The sequence below is a fragment of the Numida meleagris genome, chromosome 4 (genome assembly GCF_002078875.1).
Source record: "Numida meleagris isolate 19003 breed g44 Domestic line chromosome 4, NumMel1.0, whole genome shotgun sequence".
NCBI classification, from domain to species: Eukaryota; Metazoa; Chordata; class Aves; order Galliformes; family Numididae; genus Numida; species Numida meleagris.
This window is the reverse complement of record NC_034412.1, coordinates 58,518,149-58,543,652: the sequence shown is the minus strand read 5'-3', so window position 1 is coordinate 58,543,652 and position 25,504 is coordinate 58,518,149. Positions and strand designations below refer to the sequence as shown.

The 25,504-nt window shown below is 36.6% G+C and overlaps 2 long non-coding RNA genes across 15 annotated transcripts in view; one reads left to right on the top strand and one right to left on the bottom strand.

Annotated features, from left to right (window-relative positions):
* LOC110397572 overlaps nt 1–25,504 on the bottom strand; it is a 190,591-nt gene that overhangs the window by 71,377 nt on the left and 93,710 nt on the right. For all 14 annotated transcript variants that reach the window (XR_002437859.1, XR_002437849.1, XR_002437856.1 and 11 more), the window contains exon 2: nt 25,260–25,354. This is a non-coding gene — a long non-coding RNA (uncharacterized LOC110397572). The remainder of the gene's footprint in view (nt 1–25,259; nt 25,355–25,504) is intronic.
* On the top strand, nt 6,601–11,205 carry LOC110397575. The gene is made up of 2 exons (XR_002437864.1): nt 6,601–6,914; nt 10,466–11,205. It is a non-coding gene; the product is annotated as an uncharacterized LOC110397575 (long non-coding RNA).

Below are 25,504 nucleotides of genomic sequence, written 5' to 3'. Positions count from 1 at the left end.
AAAAATAATAAAAAGAAAAAGGAACAAGCAAGACAGAGCAGGAGCAAGGAGAAATACTGTGTTTCTGATGGCTTCCTCTGGAGTAGGAAAAGAAAATCTGTCAGCTGAAAGTGGAAGGAAGGAAAGCAAGCCATAACCCAAGGCTTTGAAAGGCGTCACCTAATTGACATCAAACCATACAAATTATATTTTGTTTCTTATTATCCTCACCACTTGTAGATACTTGTTAAAGTTTTAGCCAAGACAGTATTTTTCTGCCCTTCCTTTTTTAGCATAGGTGCCATTTTGCTGTCCTAAAACATAGGTAACACCTACCAATGGTGGTAAAATAGCACTTGCAATAAGAAATGGTTCCTGAAACAATACTGTGATGTTTGAGTCAAACATTTATTTTCAGAGATCTACATGGTATTTTTCTAAATTTTTGGGAAGGCACGGAAGATGACCTTTGTGCTTTTCTTGGTAACAGAGAGAAAGAAGGACTGAATCATGTGCACTATAATGTAGAATTATTCTTTCCAATAGGTTAGAGGCTGCCCAGAGAAAATCCAATTTAGTTTTCTTTCTCTAGACTTTTTTCTTCATGTGTTTTAAATTAATGTACCCTAATTAGAAGCAAAGTAGAAGACAGCTATATTTAGTTTTAATATATTTTTAATTTTATTTTGTAATAAAGAAGTAGAGATTATTTCCTGAAATCAACCAAGGTATCCTTAGCTTGTTTTCTTGACTTCACACTTAGATAAAAATACTGTGAACTGTAATCACTTGGGAAAAATGCCTTCTTCACGCTCAAATTGTTATTCATCATCACTTTACCTAAGAAAAAAAACCACCACATGTATTTGAATGAGCCACTGGTAACTTAAATTTAAATGATTCTACGATTGACAGGAAAGGTCTTCTGTGGAACAGCTGCCTGTAGCATGCCTGTATGTGTTCATATTCATGAAAAGTCTACACCCAAACTAGAAGCAATTCAAAATGACTGTAGTGAAGCTTTGTTCATGTAAGAAATTATGTTGTCAAAGGAAAAAAAAAAAAAAGAGAAATGTGTAAAATCGGTTAATTTAATTGTTATTTGTGGAAAACATATTTACTGTTTCACTTTGCATTTCTCTATGAGTTATCATTCATTTTTCTTCCCAAACATAAAAACCTTTCTCTCCCCTTCCACTCTTTACTTTGAATTTCAAAGGAGAGAGTGGATGGATAGGATGAAGATTTTTTTTTTTCAGTTGAAATGCCGAGACATAATGAAATAAAATATTCTATGTGTTCTTAGAAGCCAGACACCTGCTATTGAAAGGGAAATGATGACCAAGAAAAATAAGAAGAAATAAAAGGAATAAGGAACAGGTGCAGTTAATGGGCCAGACTAAGGTATCATGGGGGATTTTCAAAGCTGCCGATGAATTTAGCTGTACCAATTCTATGTGTTGTTTACTTTAGTTTTCTTAAGTTTGAAGTTCTCCTCCTGAATATGAGTTTCAGGGGTAATTCCACTTGAAATAATAATAGATTTTTTTTGAAAAAAGCATTACCACCAACTAATATAACCAGAATAAATGCCAGCATGCACTAATTTTCCACAGTAAAAACAATATACTGGGAAATATTACCAAGCACCGTCAGTAAGAACAAGAACATTCTAGCCTTACACCTCCACTTTTTATTTCATTATTTTTATTTCAAAACTCTCTTTGAGTGGAAGAATAAGGTCTGAGCATTTGTCCCAGGCAAGCAACATCATTTTTTTCCTCTTTTGGTCTAAAAGAACCCGTACTCCTACCTACACTCCCTGTGGGGATTATTTATCTAAAGATGTACTGGAGAACTGTAAATTTATAAAAAAGTAACACTGTCTCTTGATGCATGAAATCATTACATTATTAACTAAAATGTCTTTTATTCTTCGCATCCCTTACTCCAAGGTATATGTGCACTGATTCTGTTAAATACAGCTTTGCAATTATACAAAAATTAGTTAATACTGTAGAATTAAAAACCCTCAGCAAATCCGTTTGGTGAGATGGTGTTCATAATACTATTATAAATCCTTCATTCTTATCCACATATATTTTGTAAGGTCTACCAGTGAAGTATTTTATTGACGTAGTTTTGCCTTATTCTAATGGACATCAAGGGAGCTTTTTTATCGTGTGTTTTATCCTTAGAAGGCTCCCTTTATATTCAGTATTGATTTTTTTTTTTTTTTTTGTGAACAAACATGTGTAGTCAATAATGCAAACTGCTTTTCTTGGATTGTTTTGTTATTACTTCTATTTTCCATGAACTCATTTATTCTTCCTGTACAATAATGCAATGCACACGAATTCAAAGCATTATCAATAACTATCTCATTTCTTTTGTTCCAGTGACTCACTTTACTTAGGAACAAACTCTGTGGTGTTAAGTCGTTACCCCTGAGATAATATCATACAGTACGTTCCGTCATAACAATGAATTTTAATTTGAAATTATGGAAATGAAGCTGATTGAAAATAACCTGTAGGCGATGGAAAGAGCTACATATAAAATCATCTGCAGGTCTAAATTAATGTCTCTCTTTTGTACAGATCAGGGTGGATTTTTTTTCTTCCTTTAAAAAAAAAAAAAAGAAAAAAAGAAAAACAAGAAAAAATCCACAAAAAAATAAAAAAAACCCAACTGTTCTTAACGCTTGAACAAATCCCTTTTTCTTCCCCTCGATAATGTGGTTAACTGTCTGGAATGTGAGCCACTGGAAATTCTTCCCCACAGAAGAATCCCCATTAAGCTTTCAAGCAGACTTACTTCATCCCCACAGCTGCATGGATAGAAGAATTTCTAGTGCCTAAATACTTACTGTATATGTCATCCTTAAATTTAATTATTTTTTTTTTCCCAGCCAGAGCTTTAGGAGCAGGTGCTAGCATTTTGCTTCCTTTCTGCTTCCTCTGTGGGGAACGGGCTAGAAAGAGCCAACTAATTAGAAAATTCTACAGGGAAATCAATTCTGCAAACAGCTGAGGAATGGCATTTCAGTATAATGCTCACTTTGTCCATCAGCAGGGCCTTGGTTGGCTAGACAAGTGGCAGTTCTTCCAGATGTTACACATGTTGTGATAAGACCAGAACTGCAACATACATTGCCCATTCATGAAAAGATGTGATGCTCTAGAGGAGTAAATAAACTAAAACTAATGTTAAGGGCATACTGTGGTGCTGTCACAAGGTAACAGCATGGTATTTTAACATGTATTTGAAGTGTAGCAATGAACTTACTTTTAGTGATTTGAGTATTAAATGCTGTCTTTGCTTTCACGTAGGAGTAAGGCAGAGGGGTGGGAGGCTAAAGAGATGTATTGAACTACTTCGTGTGACAGGGCTAGATAGTCGAAGTTAAGCTTACATATTTGTACACATCTAAAAATACGTGCAGATCTGTAACATGTCTGAGCAAAATACCACTTATTTAAACAGTAGCTGGTTATGTGCACATGAGAATAGTCACATCTGCACACACAGGCTCCCTTGTTCAGAGACACCCGTGACTTGAGGCTGCAAAGATTGCCCACTCATAAGGAGTCTGTCATGAGATGCTCAAGGAAACAGCATTGTCTGGGAGAAGAAGACGGTTTATAGGAGATTTTGCCAGTACCGGTTTCACCATCTCGGCATTTCTTACTTACAGACAGCATTTAGCCACTTACCCTATCTTAAGTGATGTGTCAGGTTCTCAGCTCTCTTCTCAAGGCATCAATAGACCTTTGCAACACTCAGCACAGTCCTCCTCCCAACCACATTCCTTATCTATTCCTTCGAACCCCCCCCAATTTTCCTTAAGTTATTTCTAACATGAGGCAGCCCTCATCAGCAGACTTCTCATGTACGCCATTCTCAGACTTGGCATCCCTTGTCTCTGTCCTGCCAGGAGATGGCCCTGGGCTTTGCTCAGCTGTGCGGAAGTGTCCCCCAGACTCCAGATGTCTGGGAATTTGCTCTGGACTTAATACAGAAATAAGGATTTATGAGTGCCCATTGAGTAATATAGAACTGCTTTTCCTATCTTTATTGGTCCAAACATGATTTTGCAATTCACAGTATTATGAATGTTTCTTTCTGTGGCAGCTGCTTCATTTTTTAGATGTCTTATTTTCTATTCTTGAGCTCTATGTTGTACTCCTTATCTCTGTCATGAGTATTAGAATCCTTTTCCTGCTTGTGTCTCCTATCATCTAATTTGTCATATCTAAGAATCCAATAAGTAATGCGCTCATGTACAAGTCCCATGGAAGCATGTTACTTTTTTGTAGATGAAGATTTTTCAATGTGTTTTCCTCTTTTTCATGTTGGTTCTACTGTAACATGATCTTTCAGTTTCTCTTCTTTTTTTTTCTCTTTCACTCTCTCTGTCTTTCCATTTTTCCATTACATCTCAGATGCAGTAATACTCTGTCAAAAATCTTTTTGCACTTGATTTTCTAACCAGTCTTTTATCTCCAGCACAATTATAGTGCTTAACACATTACACAGTATTGGATTCAAGAACTGTATTTAATAGTAAACAATCTATATCCTGTTACCAGTTCAGTGTTGCTGTGCGTAAGTTATTTGAGAATTACTTGGATATGTACTTTTTCTAATAAAAAAATTCAAAGCTTTTGTAATGCTCATGCTGAAGTGTAACCGTCTTCCAGAACTAACCACTAAACTAACTAAAGGGCATTGACTTCAAAAGAGTAATTTTCACAAATGAAGATCACTCTTGTAGTCTTGAAAATAATAACATTCCATCTTTTGCATTTAAGATAAATGAAGCCAATTTCTGTACTTTCTAAATTTACTTCACGTGGTAACAATTACAGGTTTCCAAATGAGATGTAATTTCTTATGAAACCATTGAAATTAAATCACAGCTAAGTATTAACACCTTCCTTTTATCTAGTTAATCATTGAAAAAAAGCAAAGAAAACCTCTTTCCATGTTTTGACTAATTTCTATAGTTACATATGCTAAGAAATCGAAAGGATGAGAAGGTGGCAATCTCAGAGATGCATGGACTGTAAAATGTAAGTAATTTGATAATTCTAAGACCTGTTTGGGTTAGAGATGTCCTTATCTCCACATATGGAAGATTGGCTTCGTGGTCACATTTTCAGAATTAATTGAGTTTTTAATTTTGAAGTCCTAAATGTATCACTGCTTGGCCATTTTCCAAAGTGCATTGTAATATATCTGATGCATGTATTATGGAAATTTGTCAGGTCATCCATGTTTAAAACAAAAGCTTGTTTGAGTTTAAGGATACAATTGCATTATTAAATAGTATTATCACCTATTCTTCCTAGAATTACAACCTTTATTGCGGAATGCTTAGTAATTACAGGAACACTGTCAGCTGAAATTTTTGAAGTGATTGTCAAATGAGAAATAAAATGGAAGAAGTTTGATATTTATTTTAGGTAAATGTCCAGATAGATTGTCTTTACAGATTACCTACATAAAAGTTCTTAGTGATTTAATTTTCTAATCATTGACATTCAGATTTTCAAAACACCAACCCAGTTGGTGTGTGGAAATTTCTTTTTCTTTCAATGTGTGTCAATAGATTAAATCATTAAAAAAAAAAAGCTATATTACATCCATGATTTTTCATGATTTTTCACTAGTATGATTGATTTGCATTACATGCATTTTTATACAGGATATTTTTTTTTCCAAAACTCAAAAAAAGTAAACATCAACTGTATGTGCTTAGTAGCCAAAAAACTTCCAATTAATAAAAATATTTCACAATGCTTATTTCCTTCAGAATAGAGCAAGATGCTTTCTCTTGTCCTCGTGTGTTCAAAGGAACTGAGCTTCCATTTTTTTTTCAAGATCTCCCCTTTAAAAATGTAAATCTATTTCAAAATGGTAATGCTGGTTTTACAATTCAGAATTTTCTTTGCTTTCTTATTTTCGCTTCAAAGCAACGTAGTTCACTTACCCTAGTTTTGGGAACAAAACTACTCACAGAAGTTGTTCTGAATTTGTAAAAGGATTTAGTATTTCCCACACTCTACTTTTCAATTAATTTCGTAGTTACCAAGAAATACCATCCATCTCTACCTGTGAAGTTTGTTTTGCAATATACAGATATATATACATTTTGGTTGTTTGTTTGTCACACATATTGCAGGAGTTAATAAAACCAGTTTGATTTATGACTTATTTTGTTTGGATGAGTTTATGAATGGCAATACTGTATATTTTTTTACACAAATTCTTTTTTTTTACTCTCAAGGATGTCACTATCTAAAAGAAATTGAGAATTTTGTTTAGAAAGTTTATTCACACTTTGTATTATTGTCTATACTGTTGAGACAAACTTGCATCTAGGGTAAATATTTACAGGAATGGTTTCCAAAGTTTGAAATAGAAACTTAAATTGTCATGCTGTCTCTAAGCTCTAACATACACTTGGCTTAATATTACATTGCAATTTTAACATACATTCTACATTTTACATAGCAGACACATCTCTGCAAAATTTAAACCTTTTCTTGGTACATTATTGCAACAGCTGCAGATAACACTCCTGGTTGGATTTCTTGGTTGTTCGGTAATGTCAACATTCATAAAGCATCTTATCTACTTTGCTTTAATTTCTTTTTCTCTAACTGCTCTAAAAATAGGAGTGTTACTCATTTCTCTGAAGCCCCATCAATTGTTTACTGGTAAGCATTGTCTGGAAAGGAAGGAAGGATAAGGAGATAGCAGGAGTAAATCAATATTTTATTGCAGTGAAATGCTTGTGTTATTTCAGCTAGTCAATTTTACTTATAACCTTCTCAGCTGCAGTGCTATCCATCTCAGTTGCTCCAGAATGAAAGGCTACATCACCTCTGCTGCTAGTCCATGTGATGGAGTGCAGATGAAAGAAACAGGTAGATATTTATACTAGTTTTATTCTCTGACTGAAGGTTTTGAAAACGAGAAGCTGGGCCCTGTTTCCCAGGGCAGAAGGCAAGGCATGCTAACTTTCTGCTCTGCTTCCTCTTGCAGAAATAATGCCTGCCTCAGACACAGTATCTTAGGAGATCTGAGGACAGGTAGCTTTAGACCTTGCAAATTTTATGGGTTTTCTGATCTGAGCTACTGAGGAGACTTTTGAAAATGTACCTTCAGATGATTCACATACAGTAAATCTCTTCAGAGCCTTGCCAGTGTTTTTAAAGCCACATGAAAGGAGTACAGGGAAAAGTGGTGGAGGTTGGTGAGCGGGGCTGCCCTAATTCCTTGGCAAATACCTCATCTCCCTTGCAGAAGTCCATGGGAGGTATTAGTATTAGCAGATGCCGAGCATGTTCCCATTGCTACTAATATCAATGCACATTTGTTAGCCTTGAGAAATCTCTTCAGATATAGATGTTGACAATCATAGCTATTAGAAATAAATTGCTAAAAGTGAACATGAGCAAGTACCCTAATATTTAGATGGTGTTTGAGTAAAAAAAAAAAAAAAAAAGAGAGAGAGAGAAAGAAAGGAAAGACAAAGATTGTGATTCTTTTGCCATGAGTCAATAAAATTTTTACTGTTGACTCCTACAGAAGCAAGTTAGGCTAGTATTAACTGCTTCTGAAATCCCACCCTTAATCCTGGCCTTCTTAAATGTCAGATAGATAAACAATGATCTCTGAAACCTTCTTAGCCTGCCTGCCTTTCCAAATGGTGGGAAAAAAACGGAAATTTCTGCCCCTCAGCCCAACTGAAATCAAGAGGAGGGGTTCATATTTGTTTTTTTGTAGCCCATCTAGAGAATGGATCTGGAAATTAGATGAATATTAAATGATTTCTGACACATTTGGCAAATGCCAATTTTTTCAGAAGTTTTCTCAGAAAAATGGTTGTGTAGTCGTTCAGTTTGAGTTAAGAGCATTTGTTGCCAGGAGGGGGGAAAAGAGATCACCAGCTGGTGATATTCATCTTTTCCACTCATATTTTCTTTGCTTATGACTCCCAAAATGTTTGGTGGAAATGGCAATTAGTATTTTCTTGCTTGCATTTTTACAATTAAAGCAAAGGAAATTAAAGTGAAGATATGAAAATATGCATTCTTGAAAAGTTATGTTCTTGGAAAAGAGAGAGGGTTGAGCTGACAGGGAATCCTGATGCTCGGAACCATGTGAAGAGTCTTGACATACTCAAACTTTCAAACTTCTTATTTAGGACCCTAAATTATGCATTAAGTGACTTCCCCAAACTTTCATGACATGTATAGGAAGAGGGCAGGAATAAAAAGAACATAAAATATTGGATAACCTATCCCAAATACTAGATCAGACATTATATTCCTTGTTTTTCATTTAGGGAAAAGATCTATATGGTCTGAAATCCTATCAGGTTTTTTTTTGTTTGTTTTTAAACAGAAACGTGTGATCCGAGGAGCAATTTTTACGTACCCAAAATGTCTTGAACTGGGTTGTCACTGAGGAACTAGAAAAAATTGCAAGTCTGACACTTTGTGTTGCATCACCAATGTTTAAAAGATTGAGTAATTACTCATCATTTGGTTCCATTCACAAGTAATTTTTAGATAATGCCATACACGTTCATATAGGATTTGACCAGAAGTCGACGAGTTCTTTCATAGCCAGAAAGTTTGGTCAGCATGAAGTGGAGTGAAGTCGAGTACAGGAAGGGAATTATTATTGATACCAAAAGAATTTGAGGCCTCAGCTATCATCAGACACAACAAAACATTTCTTCCGTTCTATTGGAAGGCATGTGATTATAGATATGCCAAAAAATGCTAGTAAATATTTCAAGAAGATGTTTGGCTTCTCAAAACTAATTCTGCCATCAGGAGCCTTGCCAGACATAAGCACAGCATCAAATTGTTGTTTTTTTCTTAGATGAAAACAAGTCATAGAGGTAAAAGTGGTAAAATTTATATCTTGGTCTGCTGATGTCTGTTTCACTACTGAATGTCTTTATATCCTCAAAAGACACTTTTGTAAAAGAAAGATAAACTCCAAAGAATGTTGGTAAACTCTTCTTTTTTATTTAAGTGGATGAGATTTATGCTGGATACACCTGGTTATGTTGTCAGAGTCTAGGAATTTTAAGATAAACTCAGGTTCCAGAAAAAAATCAAGCTATTCCTCAAATTATATTTTAAATGCAACACTCAAAAGACAAATAGATCTACACATGTAATGCATATGCAAAGGCTTTTTTCAAGTTAGTTGTAGAAATTTAAGTGTGGCAATAAATGCATGGGTTTAACCCTCTCAACAGTAGTCTCGCTTTCAGTTGGAAATGATGAGATCATGTATAAAATATTTGCATATCTAAAACATATTCATAAACTAGACTTTAATGAAGCCATTTTTACAACTTTATTGTTATACTTATTCTAAGTTAAAATGATATATTATGTACAAGATTTTCAAAATAACAGCAGGATTCTTTTGCTAGTGTAACTAAACAAACTTGTATAAGTCAAAGTACAGAACAAGAGAAGAAAAAGTGTTGGGCATAGATAATAGTATTCAGAAAATGATAGCATAGGGGAAAAATGACAGCGAAGTATCTTGGCTATTCTTAACTGTAATTTCAACAGAAGCCACCATTTTTTTTCTCCGTACAGCTCACTGTTATTTGTATCTTAAACTAACTTGAAGAATATTAAGTGAAAGCTAATTCTAATTAATTACCATTTAATCAGTTAATATTTGAAAGGAACAGCTTTGCATGTAAGAAATTCAGAGCTAAGTCTGCAAAGAATACAATGCTTCACCTAACTTGAAGGCATCTTGCCAGCTAGTAAGAATTTTTGCTCAAAGTTTAGGCACTTCTCTTGCTTAATGAATGCAGAGGAAGAGCTAAGTCAGCTCAGAGTAATGTAATTTAAGGAAATTAGTGCCGTCAGCATTCAAACACAGGGTCATATATGTATGGAGACAGAATACTAGCCCAGAGACCAGTCAAAAATTGTCTCTCTTCACACATACCACGAAGAGTACTGTCTCAGTACATAGGACAAAATGATAGTAAGTACTTCTGTCTTTTCTGAACTTTTCTGCTAAGTTCAGAAAAAACGTGGAAGATACCATTGTCTGATGAGAAAAACATTAGGAAGATAATAAAAGGAAAAACAGTTAAATCCTTTACTTTGTGTGCTTCCTTAGGGGAGCACAGATGTGCAAACTGGCAGAGAGATCAGATTGTTTTGACTATTTCTGCAGTGAGTTGAGCTGTAATGGCCTGGCAAAGCGAGGAATCACTGCTAAAGCAGACACATATCACATGGAGAGGTACCATTCTCCTGCTGTTTCATGAGAGCAAATAGTTGAATGTTTGTGTGAATGTGGGGCTGGAGAGGCTCCCTGTTTATGACCAGCTACGGATGTCTGTGGAACGTTGCTCTGGAAGAATTCACAATGAGATTTCCAGCAGGAAACACAAATGCTAAGCAGATGTATTTTCTTCCAGACTAAACCATTGGACTCAGCTTGGCAGAAAATCGTCACTTTATCCACTTTAAGATTTTTAGGACAACAATAGCAAAACAATGACTTTTCAGCCCTTTTTACAAAGACTGGAAGCCACTGAGAAGTTATGTGGATCTCTGTATCCCTGAGAGCATGTAGACTGCTCATTGAATCTGCTCAATCATCTCATTCTGCATTTACCTTAAAAAAAATGCAAAACAAGGCAAAGAAAGAAACCCAACCCCCAGAAGCAAGTAGCACTCCTGCTCAGACGATGTTCAAGGGAGTTATTCCAACTTGATCTTTCTCTCACATATCCTTTATGGGAGGAAATATTTACAAAGGAAGCAAACTGGAAAAGATCACAAAGATCCTGCCACATAGATTTCCTGGTGCTATTCTCTAGAGGAAAAGGCAAAAGTACTTTCCTCAAATTCCTTTTCCCATGTAAACAGCGGGAAGAATATTATCTTTTGTTAACTTTTTATTTTGCTCATTTGCCATTATCTGCAAAACATGCTATATAAAAACTCTGTTTATTAATCATGACTGTTGTGTTCTATAACAAAAATGATCCCTTGGGACCATATTTGTTATATATACTGAAATGTACTGCTAGCTAAGTGGCTTTATCTGTAATGCAGAAAATCTTTGTGTGCTTTGGAAGACCGTTTGGTGAACTGTGCAAGGAAATCATTTAGTTATCTGGCTGCATTAAAGACAAAATCAATTTAAGATGAATTAATACTTCTAGAAAAGTGATATGAAAAAAACAACCTAAGCTCTTGGCTTTGGAAGAAGTAATTAGCCAGTACTGCAAGAGCCTTGGTGAGTATGCATTTGGATGTCCTTTAGTGGATATAGAGGAGCAATTTAAGAAATTATCCCCTGGACCTCTCAATTCCTACCCTCTAGCTGGTGGCCACAGCTGAGATGTGGTATATACTCCAGCAAGTACTTCTAGCCCATGTCAGTGACAAAAGAGCCAGATTAGTTTAAATCACTGTCTGGGACTTTTTGGAAGCAGCGAACAAATCACTTTCAAATGGTGTGAGAATTCATGTCAGTTTTTGATTTCCTGTCTCCTTGTTGCTACACGGACAGGAGAATGTTGTGGAGAGGATATTGCAAACCAGCTGAAGGTAAAGATCCAGATGAGATTGAATTCAGTTCCAGAAGATTCAGGTTCATAACATGAATTTAGTGTATTGAGGATACACTGTGAAGTCATAGTTAAATGAAGATGCAGGGTTTTTTTCCACAAGCATTTATTTCAAGTAATTTGGAATACAGTGATAAATCTATGCCATCTTCTAGCTCAACAGGACATTGGATGTTGGTAATCTGTTTAATGTTTGTAACTTAGTATTCTATGATAAAAATGATCTATTAGTGAGCTGAGTGATAAAAAAAAGCATGTCTGATAAAAATTTTAAGGACAGTCCAAGATCATTTGCATTTATTTTAATGATATCCAAATGCTGTTCTAACTAAAGATGTTAATAATTATGATGAGCAATAAAACTCTAGAAGGAGTTAAACTTACTGGCAGGCTTTATTCTGCTAGTGTTCTGTTTGACATAATTCCATAACCTCTTCCCTTCAACAAATATCAACTACTTTGTTTTATTTTTTTAATTTCCTGAATGTCCTAGCTGTGAAGAGAGACAGAGCATGAAAATTGTCAAGGATATATCACGTTTTGCATTCACATGCTCATGCTTTTTTGTTAGGGTGACTGAAAGGCCAGAAGAGATGCTGCAGGAAGACTTCCAAGCAACAATAAATATGGAAGTTCTTTCCAGCTTAACTCAATGTTTTGAAATGTCTTAGAAGTTTTAACCAAAAGGCCTTGCTATGATCAACTCTGGTAGGGGAATAAGAGTAATACTTCCACAATAAATATTTTATTTTTGATGGTACTTTCTCCCAAAACCACCAATGAGAAGTGGTGGGATTTGATGACAACATAGACTTTAAAAATGTAATAATGTTATCTAATGGAAAAGACAGTTTTCAAAGATATGTCCACCAACAAGGACTGATGCAGCCAGATGGAAAATTTCATTGCTTTTACTTTAAAACTTAATTCGCTTGTGAAAGGATTTTGTGATATAGTAGTCTCTGACACAAGGCGCCAAGCCTTTGATGTGCTTTCCACTCAAATGTCTTTTCAGAGGTAGAATAACATATTAAAGCAAGATTTTTGTGGTGGTACGTTCACATCAGCTGCAGCAGCTCCTCTACCCATGGTCATTGGCTTTCAGCATTCCTCTGGTACTGGAGGTATTCTTGTGTTTATGTGGTACACTTTTGCAAACCACACGATTCATAAATGTTATAAAAAAATTGAATCATATAATGGCCTAATCCATCAGCTACCAAGAAAAATGAAAGACTCCTAAAACTTTCCTGGGGCTGAAACTGAACGAGTTTGTGAACAAGTCACTAGAAAACACCAGACGTGCTCTACATTCACACTCTGACTCTCAGTGTTTGGTACAGGACAAGCAGATAAAATAAAATTAAAAAAAAAATAGCAAATGAAGATGTTTAATTTCTGTACCTGTTTACACTGTTATTGATGCAGAACCTCTAGAGGCAAATTTGGACTTGGAAAATTCTTTATTTCAGAGTATAAGCCCAGAAGAATGAATTATGCCCTAAATACTCACTTATCCTATGCGTTTTGAAAGAAACTAAGAAAATAATATGCTAATTTGCACAAGCATGAACTGAGATCTGTACAGATAGACAATGAATAGCAAATGAAGCTCGTTGTGATGAGTGAAATCAGATTGAAGGCAAAGTTGTCCTTGAGTGTCTTTCTCCAATGGCAAAGACTAACAGAAATAAGAGAAGCCTACACTTTGACTCAGCTTTAACAGTATTTCCAAAGGCTGTTTCAGAAAATATAAGCACTTTAAAGAGTAGCCAGAAACCTCATCTGCTCAGCCATCACAGATTTCTCAGCTGTGTTGAAGACATAGCAACACAAATTACCCTTGAAATAACTATTTCAAGTTGTACACTTGCCTGAGTAATATTTTTATATTTTTAGAAGAGTTCTACTAGTAGCACAAGAACTTTTTCCAGACAAGGACTTAGCTTGGGTTTATGTTAGCATGTAATTTGTAAAAGTTTATAATAAACATGCCTCAGTGAGATTGGCAAAGATTATAGGAAGGAAAACACCACTACTAACTTCGGTCTACTTGCTTCAATTTAGACCTCAGGTTTGCTATGTGAGCTTCAAAACTGCAGAGAATTGATGAATCATTATGTAACTAAGACCAGAATTTCCAAAGTAATCTAGCCTTTTTCAGAAATTCTCCTTTGATTGTGGATTTTGACTTTCAATATTATTGACCAGCGGCCTTACGCTTAGGTTGGGCAGTATACTAATAGTTTTTCACTCAGATAGGAAGAAATCTGCAAGGCATATTTCAATATCTTATGCTTGAGCTGGCATCCTTCTACACATCTACTGAAGTCAAAAGTTTAGGGTGCCAACTGAAGTAAGTCTTACAAATAAGCACTTAGGGAATGTTTATATAAACAGGGTAAACAGAAGAGAAAAATATCGGTATGAATACTAGTGGTCAGTCTTAAATTACTACTCTTCTCAGGCCAGTTTTTATACTGGGATATAGGGCCATCATTATTTTTCCAATGATTTTCAACTTGTGGTAAGAGATCATTTCCTCTCTGCAGTAACTAAATCAACAATCCGTTTAGCTGTATTTGGAAACTAATCTTGTTTGTAAATGATGAAATGAAACCAGGCAGGGACCTATTTACCAAGTTTTTCTGTAGAAGAATTAAGTTTTTCCAGGGTCACTCTTTTGTCCACCCTGAGCAGGTTCTCTGCTCAAGGTGAAGTTTTCAAATCCTCGGTACAACTCAAGAGCTTGAAAATTAAAGCCTGCATCAACTTCTTTGAAAATAGATTTTGGTAACTATTGTGATAATGCACTTTTTTTTTTTAATGTTCTATTATTTAAAACATGTAGATGTTTTGGTCAAAACTGAGCACGACATTGGGATACTGAGCAAGCTCAGAACAAAACAGTTGATTGCTTTGAAGAGCCGACACTTGAAATTACTTAAAGGTATGATTCTTCATGTTCTCCCAAAATGAAGCTTAGTCTATGCTTTAACCCCCTCGGAAGCTACTGTTCCAAGGCGATGGTGATGAATAATCTTGAAGTGAAAAAAAGCTGTTGGTATACGTCAAATAAATATTTAATTGTAACAAATGATGGCATTCTGATAACTAATTGGAAGTCTTGTCTTTACTGATTTTAATAAAATAGTGTGTTAAGTAAAAATAAAACATTGAAAAAAACCCCAAAAAAATCCAGTTTCAGAGGTGTAACAGATGAAGAAATCCACTGTCAAATGAGAATAAATGCTTACTAGAAATGCTTTCTAATGTAACTAAATTGAATGGATTAAACGTGTGAATTCATAAACATTCGGTTAAGATGCATTCTATTCTCGTTCACACAGAAGAAATAACTGTTTCTCTATTATCCCTGTTTGGAAAACCACTTATTAATGCCAAAATCAGTAGCATCTCAACCAGTCAAAAACTATAATATCATTTGAATCATCACTTACACATACGAAAGTGATTATGGGGGCAAACAAAACAAAACTTCTTCCAACTTGCTGAAATATTTATTAGAAATACTACCTTTTTAGTAAGTGTATAATAAGAATGATAAAACCAGTGGTACAGAGGAACAGCTAAAGGTGGGTGGAAAGAAAAGTAAATGACTGAGCTTCTCATGATCACAGTGCTTAACGAAGCTGGAAATAATAGCTCCTCCTCCAAGTCATAGTCTCAGAAGGCTCTATTCTCTCTTTAAAGAAACAAATTCCTTGAAAAAGTCTTTAAGAACAGCACCGACAATGTATCCAGTAATATTTGTTGTGAATAACTGCAATGGTACAAACTAAAAGTCTACTGAATATAAAGAAGCTTTCAGACTATTTTCTAGACTGTTACTTCGAAGAAAAATATTACACACATTGATTCATTTAAGAAATGACTTCTGGGACCAATGTCCTTGATCCAGGATTGTAAGAATGATCACCTTATTGCATGACATTTAAGCAAGGGAGAACTTTTTCACTGTTCTTAAAAGTGTTCTGGTTTCCCAAGGACAAGTCAACTTGTACAAATATGATGAGAGTTCTGAGTGTGGAAAATGCTTATAGTCTGCACTATATGTGGGTAGTACGTAGAGTTGAAACCAAAGATATAAATTATTCTTATTAAATGAACGAGCTTACATTCCTCATTACTGTTTCAACCTCAGCCACCGCACACTCTGAAATCTTCTAAACAAAAATCATAAGTGATAATCTCAGCCATATTTGCAGATTATTGAGACAAGACCTTTACCTTACTAGCTGCCTGTATTAGCTGTTGTTAGCTCTGCAGAGCCTGTGTTTTATTTGGAAAAGCTAAGTATTATCTCAGTATCAACAATAATAAAGGCTTACAGGGAAAATGCTGTTCTTTACAGAATGTGTGACACAAGTAGTGGTGTCTAAAGCTCATGCAGATGGAAGGAGTGGAACATGGGACCCTGGAAAGAGCCGAGAGGGGAACTGAAAACCTAGATATTTATGTGTTTATTTGTATATGTATATGTTTCTATATAGGCCAACTAACCTGCTGTTTGTTTGGATGTTTCAGCATCCTTCATGCTAGGTACTGTTTTGATTTCAATCATCTACTCCATGGTCTTTTCATTCAAATAGAGATATTTATTTATTTTTTTAAGGGCATTGTATGTTCTCTATTAAATGGAGGCCATGCCACAAGCAAAGCCAGCCAGCTCCTGCCTAAAATGTACAGGTCACAGTTTTTATTGGCACTTGCTCTCTGATTTGGTTCCTGCAGCTACAAAAATTGCCTTGGCTATAATCACCTTTTCTACCTAAGAACAAAAACAGATAAATCAAGGCAAAATGAAGCTACCAAGAATCATCTGTAGTGTTTTCTCCAGTGCTAACTGTAGGTTAGGCTTTCTGTTTTCCCAGAGATACCATACATACCTATTAAACCTGCCCCTATCTTCTGCTTCATCCCACTCTAGACACCGTTGGAGATAACGCAGCCACTTTTCTGCCTTTACTGATTCCTGAGGTCACTCTGTTTCCTATTCTGTAGTGGCTCTTTTGTTCGTTATGTGTTGAGTTCCTATGTGAATAGGGCAGCTTTCATTTGGTTTTGGAAGTATGTGACCAGCCATGCAGTCTCAGTGAAACAGACAGTTTTCTTTTTTTGGCTTATATTTCTGTCTGTAGATATTTACTGGCCTAATATATGCCTTTTTACATCACTCTTCTACTGAAGAGACAGAAGACAGCTTTCATATTCTCCAGTCATCCTACAAAGTCCTACATGAAATAGACTACTCTCGTCTAGAGGTCTCATAGCAGTATTTTAGTCAAGAACACAAATTCCACTCTTGCCCCTGTGCTTCTCATGCTAACATGCATGATCTCTTTGGGGAATGACAGAAGGAGACTGGATAGCTTGATGTGTAATTGATGGGAAGCTGAAGGTCTGGCTGTTGTTTTGGTCATTATTTTTATAGATTATAAAGGAATTGACTGTGCAGCATCATTCTTCTGCTACCTCAACTTGTGGCTGAATCTCACAGCTTAACCTCGAGGGTCTCAGCCCTCCATTTAGCCTATTTAGTCAAATAAGACTGGTGGTAGTGACCAGCTGATGGCTATATTGAATGATAGTTTGTAGAAATTCTTTTAGGGGATGCAGACCAGATTTTGCTGACAAAAACTCACTATCTCCAAGCAAATTCCTCCAAAATAAATGCTAGCTCAAAGCTCAGGGGCAACCAAGGGTTTAAAGACAAGGAGGGTGAACTTGTCTCTTCCCTAGAAATATTGTCTGTATGCCAGCAATGAAGTGCAAAGAGGCACATTTGTGTCAGCACCACCCAGGCTGTCAGTAAAGAACTTCTACCCTCAGAACTATCAAATCGAATTCATATGAATTTCCCACTCTTCCAAAACCACTTTCCCACAGGGAAGAAGGGATCACAAAATTAAACAGCATTCCCTTCTTCTCACATCTTTGTAATCTGTAAGCACTGTGCCTGTCATAGTGCTCCCAGGAGGTTTCCTTAACCATAATGTCTCATCTCTGCGAACAGCTGCTTCCCTTTTGCACAAGAGTTCTTGGCGACTTGCTTCACTTATCAGAACTAAACCACTGAAAAGCTGGTAAATAACCAAGTTCTGTTGGAAAGATGAAATCCCACTGCAGATAGACAGATTTGCTTAACCTATAAAATAATTCTGGAATAGCTATTGTTTTGGCAAAATTCTAAAATGTAACAAAGTTTGATTGTTCTTGGCTTCTCCTAATTTGCTTACTTTTGGGTAATAGCTGACCTTCAATATGCACGTTAGTCCTGTTACTGTTAAGTTACATATATACACACATATCTAAGAGAGGTTTGACCATTCACTTTCAGTGTTCCAAGTTTAGCTGAAGTCTGGACCTTTTACTTTCTCTGTGCTCCACTAATTGAGACCAAAGCTTATGCAAGACTTCCTTCGGGAACACAGAGTCTGAGGTTTTTACAGTCCACAAGGCTAAAATTCAAATATGAACCACAGCTGTTTGGATGGAAGTCCTGGACCTCTTCCTTTTGAACTGTAGTGACCTGCTCAGCCTTGCCATCATGTGAAACTCTGAAATCCCTGCACAGCTGATGACTGGGATGTGAAAATTGCCTGCCAAGCAGACCTGGGTAAAGTGATTGGTTTATGATGCTCTGGGATTTGCAGGTGGAAGGACTTATCTCTCACTCTCCTCTGCTACCCTCTTCCCCTCCATTTCTATACATATCTTTCTTTTATATACATATATATGCAGATTTGAATCTACATTCACTATCCAACCAAATAACTTAATGTTCTTATTGAAGATGGTAAAGTTCCTCCCTTCTGCCAAGTATAGTTATTTTTATGAGTCCCCAGTAAGAGGTAAAATAAGAGAAATAAGGTGTGGGGTAAACTAGTCAATCAGTTTAAGTGGGGATAGACCTCCAGTGCCCTAGCACTTAAATACTTTTTCTTCACTAGGCTGTGCTCTATCTTAGTTGGGGAATACAACCAGGACAAATAAGCATGGCCTTTTCCTACTGCAGATTGTCACATGAAAATATTTGTGAAGTGGTAGTGAACATTTTTGGAGATCATGCTGCAAGGGGAGACATATGGGAACTCACTGTGATGCAAAAGGAAATCTTGCATTACTCCACAGATGATGTGGTTGGCATTTTGAGCTCAGATGCATCTATTTCAGCTCAGACAATCAAGGCAAAAAATCAAGATTGAAGCAGAATGAAATGCTCCTTTCTTCAGTAAGCTGGTGGGAGTCATACATACTTCTGTGTTGCTAGGAAAGCTACAAAAGTGAACTAAATCATGACTCTATTTCCATGCTGATGCATGCACTTCGGAGTAATAATATGTATAAAAGAATTGCCTTCCTTTTGGCGTAACTGCGATTACATAAATATTTAGATTTACACTAATAAGTAATTTTGCAGAAGTGAAAAATGATAGCCTGGATGATAGCTATTAAAATGGACAGGCAGCCCACCTTCCAGTGGCCACTGTGACTTACATCAAGTGGTAACTGCAGGAGAGGGTGCTTCTTGAAATGAATGGTTATATAACAATGAATCATATAATAATTATAAAAATAATTATATAACTATGTCAGAATGAATAGTAAGCATTTTCAGTATTAATGACTGTCTAGCAAGCAAGACAAAGCAGATCTTGATCTAATTTGAATGTCTATCCTTACACATTCATTTTACTATTGCAAAGCACATTAAATACTATGGACTGTAGAAAAAAAGCCACCATTTCTTATCTGTCGGTATACTGAACACCTTTGTGCATCCAAGGTAATAGGAATTCCGCATTCATGCTTACTATAAAATATAGCAAGCAAAAGCCAGATAAATTCTGTTTAATATGGAAATAATTTTGACTGTATCTTTGGCTTTGTTTGACATGGAAACTGGTGATTGTTTATGCTTTGCTACTTTTTTTGGTCTGCATTAAAATCCCACATGAGAAACAAATTTTTCTCTAGGAACAAAATGTTACTTTTTTAGGACCGAGTTCTAATAAGTTGGGTAGTACGTCTGCTTCTTTTCAGCTGGGAAATTGCAATGCATATAAAATCCAGATGGATAGCACATGAGGCTGGAAGCAGCCTTGGCCAATCAGCCACGTCATTTGATTAAAAGAAATCTATAATAATTTAAGTAAAAATAGAACCCCAACAAAGTAGTAAGAGCAGCAAACTGGCTGCAGCATGGGATTTCATCACGATTCCAACATTGCTTTACTTTTGCTGGTTGGCCCTCTCATACCTTATTGCAAATTAACCCATTTACATTAAGCATGTATGGAGCTTGTGATTAATGGCCTAAATATCAGTGCTGCAAGATACACAATAAGCAGGATGAGGAGGAAATTCGTCATCAGACTACAGAGGGCCACAAGGACCTACTGTCCTTAAAGCAATGGTGCACTTGAAGAAGTTGGCTGAGAGTGTTGCCACAGAAATCACCCATCCCAGGACGAGCCACACCAGTGCAGACCAGTACTTTTTGTATGAATTTTGTCTATCAGAAAGCAAGCACATATTAATGCAATTAAAAGGTCACTGTGCGGGAAAGCTCCTGAGTATCCCACAAGATTCAGCAGATTTGCAGGTGAGATTGTCTAAGGCAGCCTGTGAAGAAGTCACAGACAGGATTTGCAGAAGGATGGACCCACATCTGGAATCCCTATGGGCAACTGCAGGAATGTTTATTATTCTTTGTTTATTATTTTGAGTGTGTGCTTTCCCTCTTCCTTTCTTTGTCGCTCTTTGTTATTTGTGTAGTAAAGTTCCTCTAGGCATATAAAGTAAGTCAGTCATCTGGAATTGTGCAATTCCCTCTGCCAGGAAGCTGGAAAAGCCTCTCTCTCGTGCAGAGACAAAAATATGGGCTAATCTGAAACACTGAAAAATTAAAGAAATATTCACCATTTGCCTTTGAGTTATATTTACTTACATAGGAAAGAACTGTGGCAAATAAGTGCGCTTCTTGCTGTTAAAAATTTGGCTTTTATCCTGCCCAAGGTGTTGTGTTTATTTAAAAGTTGTTGAGAACTAATTTGTACATTCTAAAATAAAGCCTGCAAAATACATTAAAAGGGCCCAGTGACAAAGTTGGGTTTTTTTTTTTCTGCCAGTGGGTGAGGAGAAGGAAAAGGAAATGAGTAAGTAAAGAGGAGTGTCTTTATGGCCACATGGCTAGTGAAAATTTCTATTTATTCTTTGGGGAAAAAGCAAAGTAGCTGCATAGTTGCTGGTTGGATAGGTGCCGGTACTATTTTTATTGGCAGGCAGCTCTGAGTGGCTGAAAGGTGGTCATTAACACCCTGACACAAAGTGCTGACAGGGCGATTATAAGATTAACACCCTATGTTATATTAACAGTGTCAAAACCTCCCCGTACCTGTCAGTGAGAAATAATGGCACGAAGGAAAACATTATAGACATGCTGAGACTTTAACATTGAAATACCATGCAGCTATTCACTTTTTGAAATTGATCTAAATATCTAGATGACCTACTGAAGGCTCATAAAATAAAGGAATGTGATTTAAGTGATAGCTTCACCAAATCAAAAAGTGAATGCAAAAGTTAAGCCACCCAGCTTACATACTCTCTTGTCAACACTTTTAGCCCTGATCTCCCTGGCAGTGGGTCTTTCACAACTGCTGCCTTCAGTAGAGTTATGGTTTGAGTTCTCATAAATTCAGGATTTGACCTTAGGACTTGACAAAAACAGAGCTTTTCTGGAGAATATTGTTATTGATGTACAAGGCAAAATTCAACCACGGTCTTCCTCCAGGATCACTAGTTATCATAGACTGGTTTTATCGGTGAGAGCCTTGGGACCATAAGGACCAATCTGCATTTAAAATGTCTCCGCTCCATGTTCACTAGAACTGGAACAGCAAACCCTCTAGTGTAGTTGTCTTGGAGAATATTCAAAGAAGGGCAGTGAAGCCAGTGAAGTTCCTGGAGCACAATTCTTATGGAGAGCGACTGAGGGAACTGGGGTTGTTCAGTCTGGAGAAAGGGAGGCTCAGGGAAGACCTTATTGCTCTCTACAACTGCCTGAGATGAGGTTGTGGTGAGGTAGGGGTTAGCCTCTTCTCCCAGGTATCAGTGATAGGATGAGAGGTGATGGCCTTAAATTGCACCAGAGGAGGTTCAAGTTGGATATTAGGGAAAATTTCTTCTCAGAAATAGTGGTGATGCACTCTTTCTGAACTGGTGGAGTCACCATCCCTGGAGGTGTTCAGGAAAAGGGTGGATTTGGCACTGAGGGACATGATCTAGAGCAGTCATGGCCATGGCTTGATGGTTGGACTAGATGATCATAGTGGTCTTTCCAACCTTGATGATTCTATGATGGCTTCAGCTAGACTGCTTTATACTGCCCTAAATTCTGCCACTTTTGATAAAGAAAATAGGCTACAAGAAAAAGGTCTTCCTGTAAGACTAAATCTACACCTTCACTAGTAAAAAATATTGTCCAAGTGTTGCCAGATTTAGCATTCTTTCTGTATTTTTATATTTTATGTTGTATATGATGATAATACAGTCTATATATTTTTGTCTGTAAGGCTGATAAATAAAATGCAAACTAAATATTCTTATAATATTTTGGTTTCTAAACAAGAAAAAGACATGATCAAATCAACCCACGTGCCACAAAATGCTTATGAGTTGCATAAGAAAGGTTTGATAGTTTTAAGTAGGATTTAGGGGGTTTACAGAATGTTGCAATGCCATCATACCTTATTGAAGCCCCTTACTAGAAAAGTGTATGTAATTAACTTAGCATGTGTTACAAATGACTAAAGCTGCATCTGAAAATTCAAGTGTCTTGGAAATAGATCTAACAGAAACATTTAATAACTAAACAAGGATAAAGGATGGATTAATGGCTGCAGTTTAGTTTGGGGGCTACTGGAAGACAATGCCAAAAATTCACTAGTACTTTCAGAGCTTCTATGAAATGAACACCATGCCTGCAGAAAATTGAGTATTTATTATAGCAACTGTTGAGAATTGCCAAAGGTAGGGAGTTTCCAATAAATAGGATTCCAGTTTTAGGATACTGGAACAACCCGTTGAAGTATTTGTATGTGTAATTTTATTACAGCATCTGCTTTGGCTGAAACCAAGGTCTCCAGGGCAATTCTGAACTTTCAAGTTGTCTGTAGAATGGAGTGTTTTCATCTAAATTTCTTTCCTACTTCAAAAAATGTAAACTCTGACTTAATTCAGAGAAAATGATGTTTAATCATGTTTTACTAATGATATGCCTGCTGTCTTCCATGATGATGAGAGTCTCAGAATATTTTCTGAAATGCTAGAAATGCCTTTAGAGATTTTGGCATTTCACATATTTGAGTGATTTTTTCAAAACAAGGAAAAGTCAGTGCTATCGGGATAGTTGAGTTTTCCATGCTCTTGAGTTATAGTCTTACCAAGTGGTCATTGAAAGGGCAGTCAAGTGATGAGAACTTGCGTACACTGCAGTTTTCTGGGATTTCAAATAATAATATATAAAGGCTTTGTTTACCAAATGAATATTGCTGTAGACTTTAGCTGTAAACTGCATGAGAACAGTTTTAGCTGTTCAGTGAATGTATATTTCACTCTGCTTTATTTTACCTTTCTTAATAGCCCTGAGTGACTTGGTGGGAAATCCTGTGCCCTGCTTATATACCTCTGGAAGTAAGCAAAACTCAGAGACGCTGGCTCTTATCCTGTTTTATGGAAAAGGGAAGATTGTGCAGCAGTCCTGTATGCCAGGTGAGGCAGAGACAGGCTCCTCAAACTCTGCTTGTCCTGAGAAGAATTAAGAGGGGATTATGGGTTTGGTAGAGCTAAACTCAGCAATCAGTGTGCTCCACAGCCTCACTGCCTCTGCATGCTGAATGGGAGCAGATCAACAAGCTCTATCTGCTAATCCTTATCCCTTTCTTTCTGAACATCTTCTGTGTGACAAGAAGAGAGCACGGGTCACATTCTGCCCTCGTCCCTTCTGTCACAGTTGCAGATCAAGACATACTTCGTCAAAGCTTGCATGGCACTCAACAAAAATAGCCATAGCACAATAAAAGCCACCAAACAGTTAATAAACTGTGAAATCATGTGTGGACATGAAAGGGGGAGGAGAGCCACCCAACGCTGTGTTCATAAAGGAGTGAAGACGTAAGACATGACCTTCCATGACCACTAACTAGATAACTTCATCAGGATGTGCTTGTTTCAGAACATTAACAGATTCTTGCATGTCAATCGTGTTGAAGGGACAGAAACTTTACTGTAGTTATTTGGAAGGCTTTTTGAGTGAGCAAGGTGTATATATGCATATATATATATATATATTAGTGTTTGTTTATTTGGAGTATGAAGCTTATCTCTGGTAGGCAGTTTATGAACAGTCACCTAAGTCAGCTCTGCAATCCTTAAACTCACGTTGCCTGGCTTGGTTCTGCTGTCTTTTCACACCAAGAAGAAAAAAATCTGTGCTCAGCAGCTAAGATTTGTGCTCCTGCAATCCTTTGCAGCCCAGGCCCCCCAAAAAAACCATTTTAAAATGGAGGTGTAACTCTGGATTGTTCTAGCATTATGCGACAAGCAGTATATCGTTTCAGTGCTCTTTAAGAAAATAGCCATATATAGCATCTTTGCCTCTGACAAACTGCCGAGTGATGTAAAACCCATCTACACTAGAAATGAAATATCCTGCTTTTCTAGAATAAATAAGTTTCCATTGCTGGGTGTACACAAATTATGTCTCCTGCCAGCCTGACATTATTCTTGAGGGACAGCGTACTTTACCAGCTAGTTACACTTTGTCCAGTGGAAGTACTGAATTCATTCTGATTTATTTGATTTTATAAAGTTAGTAAGACTGAGAAACTTTGTCCTAGAAATGCTGTTCTGTGTTGTGCAAGGTCACCTCTATGCATTAAGAAAGCAGAGAGAAAAAGTGGACTGGATCCCACAGTTTAACACTGAAAATCGTGCCTTTGTGCCCTCTCATCCACAAAGCTTTGCTTTCCTTAATATATGCTAATATGGATTTTAAGGCATTTTTGAGTAACATTCCTCTTTCAAAAACACTCTATGCACTAATAACTCAAAGACGTTTCTTTATAATCGTGTTAGGTGGACCAGTTCTATTTTTTCCCTCTTTACTTTCCAGACTATTTTAATAACATAAGCAGAATGCTCCATTTGTCCTTTTTGTACAGAAAAAAACCCTTACATTTATGAGTGACATCATGATGAATCGTAATAGCAACCAGAAATAGAAGAATTCCTACTTGTACTACCGCAGCTTTGAGATGAGTTAAAACTGGACAAACTACTGAACAGTGACTACTGTCAACAGCCAGCTTTTGCCAAAACCTTCACAGATTCAGATTAGGAAGTTTACATCATCAAAAAAATCCCACAAGTAGCAACGGATGAAATTCAACCCCATCCACAGCACTGCTTGTCAGCACAGCAGTGCTGGACACACATCACCTCAGCACAAAACTATGACATGCATACGTGCCCATACACCTCACCACCCCATCACCATCCCCTGTGCTGAAGTCTAAGTTGTACAGAGGGCAAAATACAGTCATACCTGGAGACAGGAACAAGTTGAAGAGCCTGTGGTAGCCGTGTTGGCTTCGCTGTGATTGTTGCCATTCGTTGATCATTATTTGTCAAGATTTACGTCTGTTTAGAACAAAACAAGCATTGAAAGTTTTGAAGGGTTGCTTAATGGAGAGAACAAGTTTCAACTTTATTCCCTACTTTCATGCAATCAGAGGTTATGTTTATTTAGAAAGCTAACATTTATACAGATTATGCACTTTCAGTGCTTCC